At 44.1% G+C, this 9,040-nt stretch overlaps 1 pseudogene; it reads right to left on the bottom strand.

Moving 5' to 3' along the window:
- Positions 1-2,323: 2,323 nt before the first annotated feature.
- LOC132403468 (uncharacterized) lies at positions 2,324-7,469 on the bottom strand (annotated as a pseudogene).
- Positions 7,470-9,040: the final 1,571 nt, after the last annotated feature.

Raw genomic sequence — 9,040 nt, 5'->3', positions numbered from 1 at the left:
GTGTGTCTTCAGGCTTCTGTATCTCTCTCCCGACTGTAACATTGAGATGGCATGTCCTGGGTGATGGGGGACCTTAATAATGGGTGACGCCTTTCTGAGGCTCCACACCTTGAAGATGTCTTGGATAATACAGAGGCTAATACCCAAGATGGAGCTGACTAATTTTACAACTTTCTGTAGCTTCTTCCAATCCTGTGTAGTAGCCCTCCCACTCCCACATACCAGGCAGCAATGCAGCCTTTCAGAAAGCTTTCCACAGTATATCTGTAGAAGTTTGAGTGTTTTAGGTGTCAAATAATGGAATTAAATAGGAGACAACGGCACCTAACAGCAACTCCTTTGCTTGCAGCTTCAGAAACAGCTCTATTTCCATCTTTAATATCTCTATTTTCCCCTTTCAGGGTTCTTTGGAAGACCCTGACCTGGAGTTACACGCTGACTTTGGTTCTTTGCAGGAATGGAACCCGCTCACGGGGTCTCATGACTGGCCGTTATTCGATATACCAAGGACATGACCTAGAAGACTAACGTGCCTTCGGAGCTTCGGGTTTCATGGCTCTGGAGGCAGACGAACTCGAGGTTGGTGCCTCTACAGGAAATCGGTGCGCCATGGGAGACAGAAGATCAAAAGCAGCAAATTGGCTGCTAGTTGAGTGCCCAGAGACTTGGGGCACAAAGTTCGGAAAAAAGTGACGCAACGGACTTTTAACATTGTAAATCAGCGAGGTGGGGATCCTTGATAATGGATGCTGCTTCCCTACAACAGTGCACCATATAGATGTGCTCAATAGTGGGGAGGGCTTTGCCCATAATGCATTGGGCCGTATCCACTACTTTTTATAATCAGCTCCTCACTATTACTGACATTGAGTCAGAGGTTGTTTCTGTGGCACCACTCAGTCAGATTTTCAATCTCCCTCCCAAATGATGATTCGTCACCACCTTTGATTCAGGCAACATTAGTGGTATTGCCAGCAAACTTAAATAAGGCATTGGAACTGTGCTTAGCCTCACAGTCTTAAGTATAAAGTGAGAAGGGAGCTGATCACACAGCCTTGTGGTGCACCTGTGCTGATGGATATTGGGAGGAGATGTTTTTGTCAATGCAAACTGACCAAGGTCTGACTGTGAGGAAATTGAGGATCCAACTTTACAAGGAGATATTGAGGCTAAAGTCTTAAAGCTTATTGATTAGTTTTGAGGGAAAGATATTATTTAATGCTGAGCCGTAATCTACGAAGAACATCCTGAAGTATGCATCATTGCTGTCCAGACATGCCAGGGTTGAGTGAGGAGCCAATGAAATAGCATCAGCTGTGGGCCTCTTGTGATGGTAGGAAAATTGGAGAGCATCCAAATTGCTTCTCAAGCAGGAGCTGATATGTTAATATACTAAATAATTTTCAATATAGGGAGGTACTTGAAAAGAAGATTAAAACATGAATTTCACCATATGTTTTACTTATCTGAACATGGTATTAGATTTATCTTTGTAAAGTGTTTGGTTAAAAACATCACAAAAATACAAAATCAAATGGCTATAGTGAAGGTAAGAACAGGATGATTTGGAAGATGAGTGATGAGGAAGTGGTGCGGGAAGCAGAGATTCAGATTTCTGGATCATTGCAATCTCTTTTGGGGGTTATGACCCGTACGAAATGGATGGGTTACACATGAACTTTAAGGGGACCAATATCGTTGTGGCCAGATTTGCTGGAGCTGTAAGGAAGGGCTTAAGCTAATTTAGCAGGGGGATGGGAACCATAGTGATAGGAGTAAGGATAGGGCAGTTGGCATACAAGTAGATGCTGTGTGTAATGAGACTGTAAGAAAGGACAGACAGATTATAGGGCAAAAGTGTAGTCGGTTGAAGTGCAGCATGGAATCAAAATCGAAAAGGGTTATGACTACAGCATTGAAGCTGTTATACTTGGATGTTTAAAATATCCAAAATAAGGTAGATGATCTTGTAGCACAGTTAGAGATTGGGAGGTATCACTCTGTGAGCATCACTGAATCGTGGCTGAAAGAAGGTCATAGTTTGGAGTTTAACATCCAAGGATACACATTATATTGACAGAACAGTCAGATATTCTGAGTGAGTGGGATGGCTCTGTTGATAAAAAATGAAATCCAATCCTTAGAAAGTGGTGGCATTGAATCAGAAAATGTAGAGTCCTTGTGGGTAGAGTTAAGAAACTGCAAAAAGCAGGAGTTATATATAGGCTTCCAAACTGTAGCCAGGATGTGGGATATAAACTTCAATGGGAAGTAGAGAAAGCATGTATCAGATTTGATTAGGGAGTTTAAGGTAAAGGAACCCTTAGGAGTCAGTCATCATACTATTATAGGATTCACCCTGCAGTTTGAGAGCAAGAAATTAAAATCAAAAGTAAATGGGTAGTTAAGAAAGCTTATGGAGTGTTAGCTTTCATAAGTCGAGGGATAGAATTTAAGAGTCGCAGGGTAATGATGCAGCTCTATAAAAATCTGGTTAGGCCGCACTTGGAGTACTGAGTCCAGTTTTGGTCACCTCACTATAAGAAGGATGTGGAAGCATTGGAAAGGGCACAGAGGAGATATACCAGGATGCTGCCTGGTTTAGAGAGTATGCATTATGATCAGAGATTAAGGGAGCTAGGACTTTACTCTCTGGAGAGAAGGAGGATGAAAGGAGACATAATAGAGATGTACAAGATATTAAGAGGAATAGACAGAGTGGACAGCCAGCGCCTCTTCCTCAGGGCACCATTGTTCAATACAAGAGGACATGGCTTTAAGGTAAGGGGTGGAAAGTTCAAGGGGGATATTAGAGGAAAGTTTTTTACTCAGAGAGTGGTCGGTGCATGGAATGCACTGCCTGAGTCAGTGGTGGAGGCAGATATACTAGTGAAACTTAAGCGACTACTAGACAGGTATATGGAGGAATTTAAGGTGGAGGGTTATATGGGAGGCAGGGTTTAAGGGTCAGCACAACATTGTGGGCTGAAGGGCCTGTACTATGCTGTATTGTTCTATGTAAATGTATCAGTATTACATTGGGAATTACAGAGGCATGAGAGAAAAGCTGGCCAAAGTTAATTGGAAGGGTACATTAATTAGAAAGAAAGACAGCAGAACAGCAACGGCTGGAGTTTTCGGGAGCAATTTGGAAAGCACAGAATAGAAATATCCCAAAGATGAAGAAACATTCTAAAAGGATGATGATGCCACCATGGCTGACAAGGTAAGTCAAAGATAGCATAAAAACAAAAAAAAAGAGGGCATACAACACAGCAAAAGTTAGTGGAAAGCTAGAGGATCGGGAAGTTTTAAAAACCAACTGAAGGCAAATAAAAAAAACCATAAGGAGAGAAAAGATGAAATATAAGGAAGGGCACTAACAGATTTTTCAGATATATAAAGAGTAAAGGAGCAGAAGAGAATGAATATCTTACTGATGGAAAATAATGCTGGAGAGGTACTAATAGGGGACAAAGAAATGGCAAATGAACTTAAAAAGTATTTTGTGTCAATCTGCACTGTGGAATAAGTATGGCATAAATTCAGGGCAGAAGAGTGTTGTTGCTATTGCCAAGGAGAAGATACTTGGGAAACTGAAATGTCTGGGGTAGATAAGTCACATGGGCTACACTCCAGGGCTCTGAAAGAGGTAGCTAAAGAGATTGTAGGGGCATTAGTATTGATCTTTCAAGAATCATTAGGTACTGGAATGGTTCTGGAGGATGGGAAAATTGCAAATGTCACTCAACTCTTGAAGAAGGAAGGGAGGCAGAAGAAAGGAAATTATAGGGCAGTTAGCTTGACTTCAATGATTGGTTAGATGCTGGAGTCCGTTATTAAGGATGTGGTTTCGGGGTACTTGGAGGCACATGATAAAATAGGCCAAAGTCAGCGTGGCTTCCTTAAGTGGAAATCTTGCTTGACAAATCTGATGGAATTCTTAAAGGGAATAATAAACCCGATAGACAAAGAAGAGTCAGTCAATGTTGTATACTTGGATCTTTAGAAGGCCTTTGCGAAGTCGCCACACATGAAGATGATTAACAAGATAAGAGTCTATGGTATTACAGGTAAGATACTAGCATGGATAAAAGATTGGTTTCCTGGCAGGAAGCAAAGGCTGGGAATGAAGGGAGTTTTTGTCATTGACTGCCGATAACTAGTGGTGTTCCTTAGGGGTCAGTGCTGGAACTACTTTTTTTTCATGTTTTATGTCAATGATTTGGATGACTGAATTGGTGACCTTGGGGCCATGTTTGCAGATGATACAAAGACAGGTGGCCGCAATTATAGCATGCTAGGGTCATCAATACATCTACAGCACTGAGAAACTGTGCAAGTGATGTATGTTGGCAAGTTGCTGAGTCTCCTACACTCTATGCATGCCCTATCTACTCTTTACGTGCTAGGATTTCTGCTTGACCTCAGCCTTCAGATGCCAGAGCTATTTCTTTCCCCTTACATATATTGCAGCTTCCTTGTCTTTCTCATCAAACCAGTGCTGGTTATTTTGCTTCCATACTACATTTTCCCCACAATGCTATGCAAGGCATGATGCTAAACAACAAAACTATTCACAGTGAAGACTGGTGTCAAACCAGGCTTTTCTCAGTACCTCGTACTGCATTGTGGCAACAAATCTTTCACAAAATGCAGGTAATTTTCAGAACTAATGGAAAATTGTTCAACCTTCGATGACTATGTTCCAGAACCAAGGTCAGCTAAACCAAAGTAGTTTCAGTGCAGTGTGTAGGCAGCATTTGCATCTATGCGCACAGAAGCTGAGCTTCCATACATTATCAGCCTGATTACCAAAACAGCCAAGAGGATGGGCTTTACGCCTGACATCTACGAAACAATATCTTTTACCAACCTGCTCCTGTTGCACCATAAAGCTCACTTTGAGTTTCATCAGGACCACCCAGCCCGAGACTCATCAATGCCTTGGTTGAAGCATTGACCAAAATGCTAGCTTCCAGATGCGAGGTCAGAATGACAGCCCTATCAATGTGAGTATTATCCATTTATCGCTGCTGATCCAAAAAGTAGTACCAATGACCCACCGGTGTAATGTTATTCTTAGTCTTTTCAATGCAAGCAGTGATTAGAACATAAACTATTTGCAAACTATTGTCACTGTAAATAAAACATTGACATTATTTTAAAAAATCAAAAACTGCTAATGTTGAAAATTTGGAAACAACTGGTGTAACGGAGGAAAAGTCTTCAAGCTGAACTGTTAATTTTCTTTCTCTCCTCACATAAGTAAACCCCGCACAGTATCATCAGGTGATTTGGGTCTTTCAACACCATACACCCTCGCCCAGGCAACCCGACCAGGGTTGATCAGACCCCAGCCTGTGCCCTGTCAGCAACCCACGGATCTGCCCTCTTTATCCAGAGGCCAACTTGATGCTTTCTCTGCTGCATCTGTGGTGGTAGAAATGGCTCTCCTTCTTCTCTCTCCCATGATTCCAAGTGCAGTGTATACTTTGCAGAGTGACTGGCCTGCAAAGCCACAACACCCGACCTCCACGGGCCAACACTTTGCTCTCCAGCCTCTTCTTTGGCAATTGTTCATCAGATCCTCATACTTGCCTCTTTTCCACTCGTAGGCCTCCTCCATGAGTTCTTCCCACAGCACGGTAAGCTCAAGCAGAAGAACGTACTTCGATGAGTCGGACCACAACACAATGTCGGGCTGCAATGTGGTCTCTGTGATGTGGGGAGGGAACTACAGTTGTTTTCCCAGGTCTGCTTTTAGCTTCCAGTCCTGCACAATGAAGAGCAACCTGGTTGCTTCCTAGTGTTCTGTTGGTCTTTCCCCCTCTTTGACAAAGCAGATGGTATTCTTGACCGGACTTGTATCCCGGCAGATGTTAAGATTGTCTCAGATTGTCTCAGCAATTGTCTGGAGGACCTGGTCATGCCGCCACCGATAACGGCCATCGGCAAGAGCTCTGGGGCAGCAGCTCAGAATGTTGGTCTTCTCACAGAGGGGGCAAGCTGGTCGTTCTGCAAGGCCCCAGCAGTGCAGGTTGGATGGGCTAGGAAGGACATCATAAACAGCCTGGATAAGGAATTTGATGTGGTGTGGATCCACCTTCCAGAGATCGTTCCATGTGATCTTTTGCTCGATCACCAGCTCCCATGTGGTTCGGGCTCCTTACTGTTTCATTACCACTGCTCTGCTGGTCCTCTCCTCCTCCACAGCTGCCCTTACTTCATTCTGGACTAGTTCTCGTTGCTCTTTCCCCTGTACTTCGTCAAAATGGGGGACTTCAAGGCTTCCAAGTCCAACTCTTCCCTTGGTGACGGCCCCCACCAGCACTTTGTGGCGCAGTCACACCTCAGCTTCTTCCACTGCAGCCTCCGCTCTCCACTTTCTTCCAGTTCTCACTGTCACTCTCACTCCGGCAACCTTTGGATCTGAAGGTTCCCGGACCTGCAGCACCTCTCTTGATCGCAAAACCTTGAACTCCTCCTCGATGGGTTTCAGGGGGAGCCTCAGTTTGCAGTTATTCCCCTACAGAGCGATGCTGCTGATGTTCCTTGGTAAACCGAGTCTTCTTCACAGGAACCGGCTGACTGCCCTCTCTAATTCAGCAACAGTGGAAATTGGACAGAGGTGTCGACATAATTGTTCCTCAGGAAGTACTCTGTTGGGCGCTTTGCCACCATACTGAAGAAGATCTTCCCTTCAACAGTCAGCAAGGATATTATTCTAAATTGGCTGATGTTCTCGGAGGTCTCTTCTTTTGGAATCCACACTCCGTTTGCATTCTTCCATTGCTTGGGCACTTTGCCTCTCTTCCTTATGACCTTGAGGATTCTCCACAGCCGCCAGAGAAACCAGGGGCAGCGTCTGTAGATGTTGTAGGTGGTGCCACTCGGACCAGGCACTGAGCCAGCTCCGGCTTTCCTGACTACTTGCTGAACCTCCTTGAAGAGAGGCTCTTGAAGGTTGAAAGCCTCTGTTGGTTCTGCGGGGGCGATGAGGGCCTCACAGTCTCCCAGTTCAACTTCTCTGTCTGGGTTATTGAAGGTGCTTCGAAGATGGTGGCCCATCTGTACAGGACAGCTTTCCACTTCTCTTCTGACCCAGCAGCTGTTTGGTGAACTGAAATGGGTTACTGATAAGTGCAGATCTTTTCTGTGCTCTCTCTCCTGCGCCTCTGACGTTGCTGCGCTCTTCTCAGAGTTAAGAGCCTTTTCCTCAGCACCACACACAGCTCTTCCAGTGGTGTCCTTTCCTCATGGTTTGCCAATATACATTGTTGCTTGGGCACCTTGAGTTCTTTCCGGATGTTATGGATTTTGGTGGCTCTGCTGTTTTTAACATATGGCTGTTTGGCCGGCTTCTCTTCCTCGGTACCAAATCTTTCTGCTGCCACAGTTATGATCACGGTCGTCATTATCTGCAATCTCCTCTCCACACCACCTTTGGCCAATGTTTCCAACACTAGATCTACGTCCTCATCAAATCTTTGCCACTCTGCTGTTTGGCAGGCTTTGGGCCATCTGATCTGCACGGTCTGAGATGTGATGTTGGGATACACAGCTTGCACCACACGGAAACTCTGGGTACTGTGGGGTGCTTCCTGACCCTGCTCCTCCTCTGTCTCCCCAGATTGGGAATCTGCGCATTGTGGTGCTCTCTGTTGCTCTTTAGACATCATCCTTGACCAGTGGATTTTCAAGCCTCTCTGGTTCTTACAAATTTTGCCACAGATGCACTGTATACTCGTCATTTGTCCATTGCATTGGGTCGGTAGCCTTGTAACCGTCCGGCTGGGAAGCTCTTCCAACCCCTTACCCCCTGGGCTTCCTGGGGGTGTCTTTCCATTCTTTGATTCATAGCCTTCTTGGGTACTCCTTAACAGGAGCTGCAGTTAGGGCTGCTAACCCACCCCACCACAGTGTGCTGTCTTTCCAGGCTGTCAACCAGACTCTTCCTGGTAGTCAGTGGTGTCCCAGGAGGTAGTTCTTACAGAAATATACGCATGATGCTAAGCTAGGGCACATCATCAGTAATCTTAAGACCTAATCTTAATTACATGCTATGCAATATAATTAAATACTTGGCTAAAATTATTTTTTTTCTCTTTCTTGTTGTCCATAATACCCTTTTTAAATGTGTTTAGCTGCTCAGCCCACGAAATAACAACATTGCAGTGGGAAATCGGAGACTCACAATAATTAATACTTGAAGCAAATTGATGTTGAAGGAGTGAAATATAACTCCAAGATCACTAAATATTTTTGGACGGGTTTCTTCAAGGTCAGCACACAAGTCTTTGCTTTGTCACCATCTTCCAGTTCTTCCAGGGCTCTGTTTTTATTGTTCCTTGACAGCCTACTCAATCAGCCAATCTTAATGGAAACATTCAGCTGGTGATCCAAAAAGGGGCCTCACAGCTGTGAGACCTGCTCTTACCCTACATTCAAACTCTTTCAAGAAGGGGATGGTGAGAACATTTTAAGATCTTCCCTTTGATGCTGGGTCGTTGTGGCAAATATGTTCCCCTTACCACTGTCTTGTGACATTAGTAAACTCAGCAAAGGGCAATTTGCATTGAGTACATGCTCAGCAATGCATCCCAAGTGGGGATGGTATTTCTGAACCACTGGGGAAGCGTTAGCTTTTATTTTTAAATCCAGGTTTTATCTAACAGCAGCAGATGGTTCCAAATTGGCAGCGACAGCCTATGGAGTAGTTGCTGGAGAGTTCTGGTATCATCAGTCTCAGATCCTTTGTAACCACCTTTTATCCTAGATGTTCAGGTTTATTTATGTATTAACATAGCATGTGGCTTGGATTGTACTATTTTACAAAGACAGATGTACTGCTTGTCATAGTCATAAATTTTCATAACCACCTTGTGTCAAGCCACTCTTTCCATACAACAATGTTGCTTTGGTATGGTTTTACGCACAGCAATGTGTATTATAATCAGTGATCTACTGGATTCAACATCTGGAATGAATAAAAAGCATTGTCTTTTGTATCAGTGGATGGCTGAATAGATATTATAAT

This window comes from Hypanus sabinus, chromosome 2 (assembly GCF_030144855.1).
Source record: "Hypanus sabinus isolate sHypSab1 chromosome 2, sHypSab1.hap1, whole genome shotgun sequence".
Lineage (NCBI taxonomy): Eukaryota > Metazoa > Chordata > Chondrichthyes > Myliobatiformes > Dasyatidae > Hypanus > Hypanus sabinus.
Note: the sequence above shows the minus strand (reverse complement) of the source record. Positions and strands in the feature narration are given on the sequence as shown.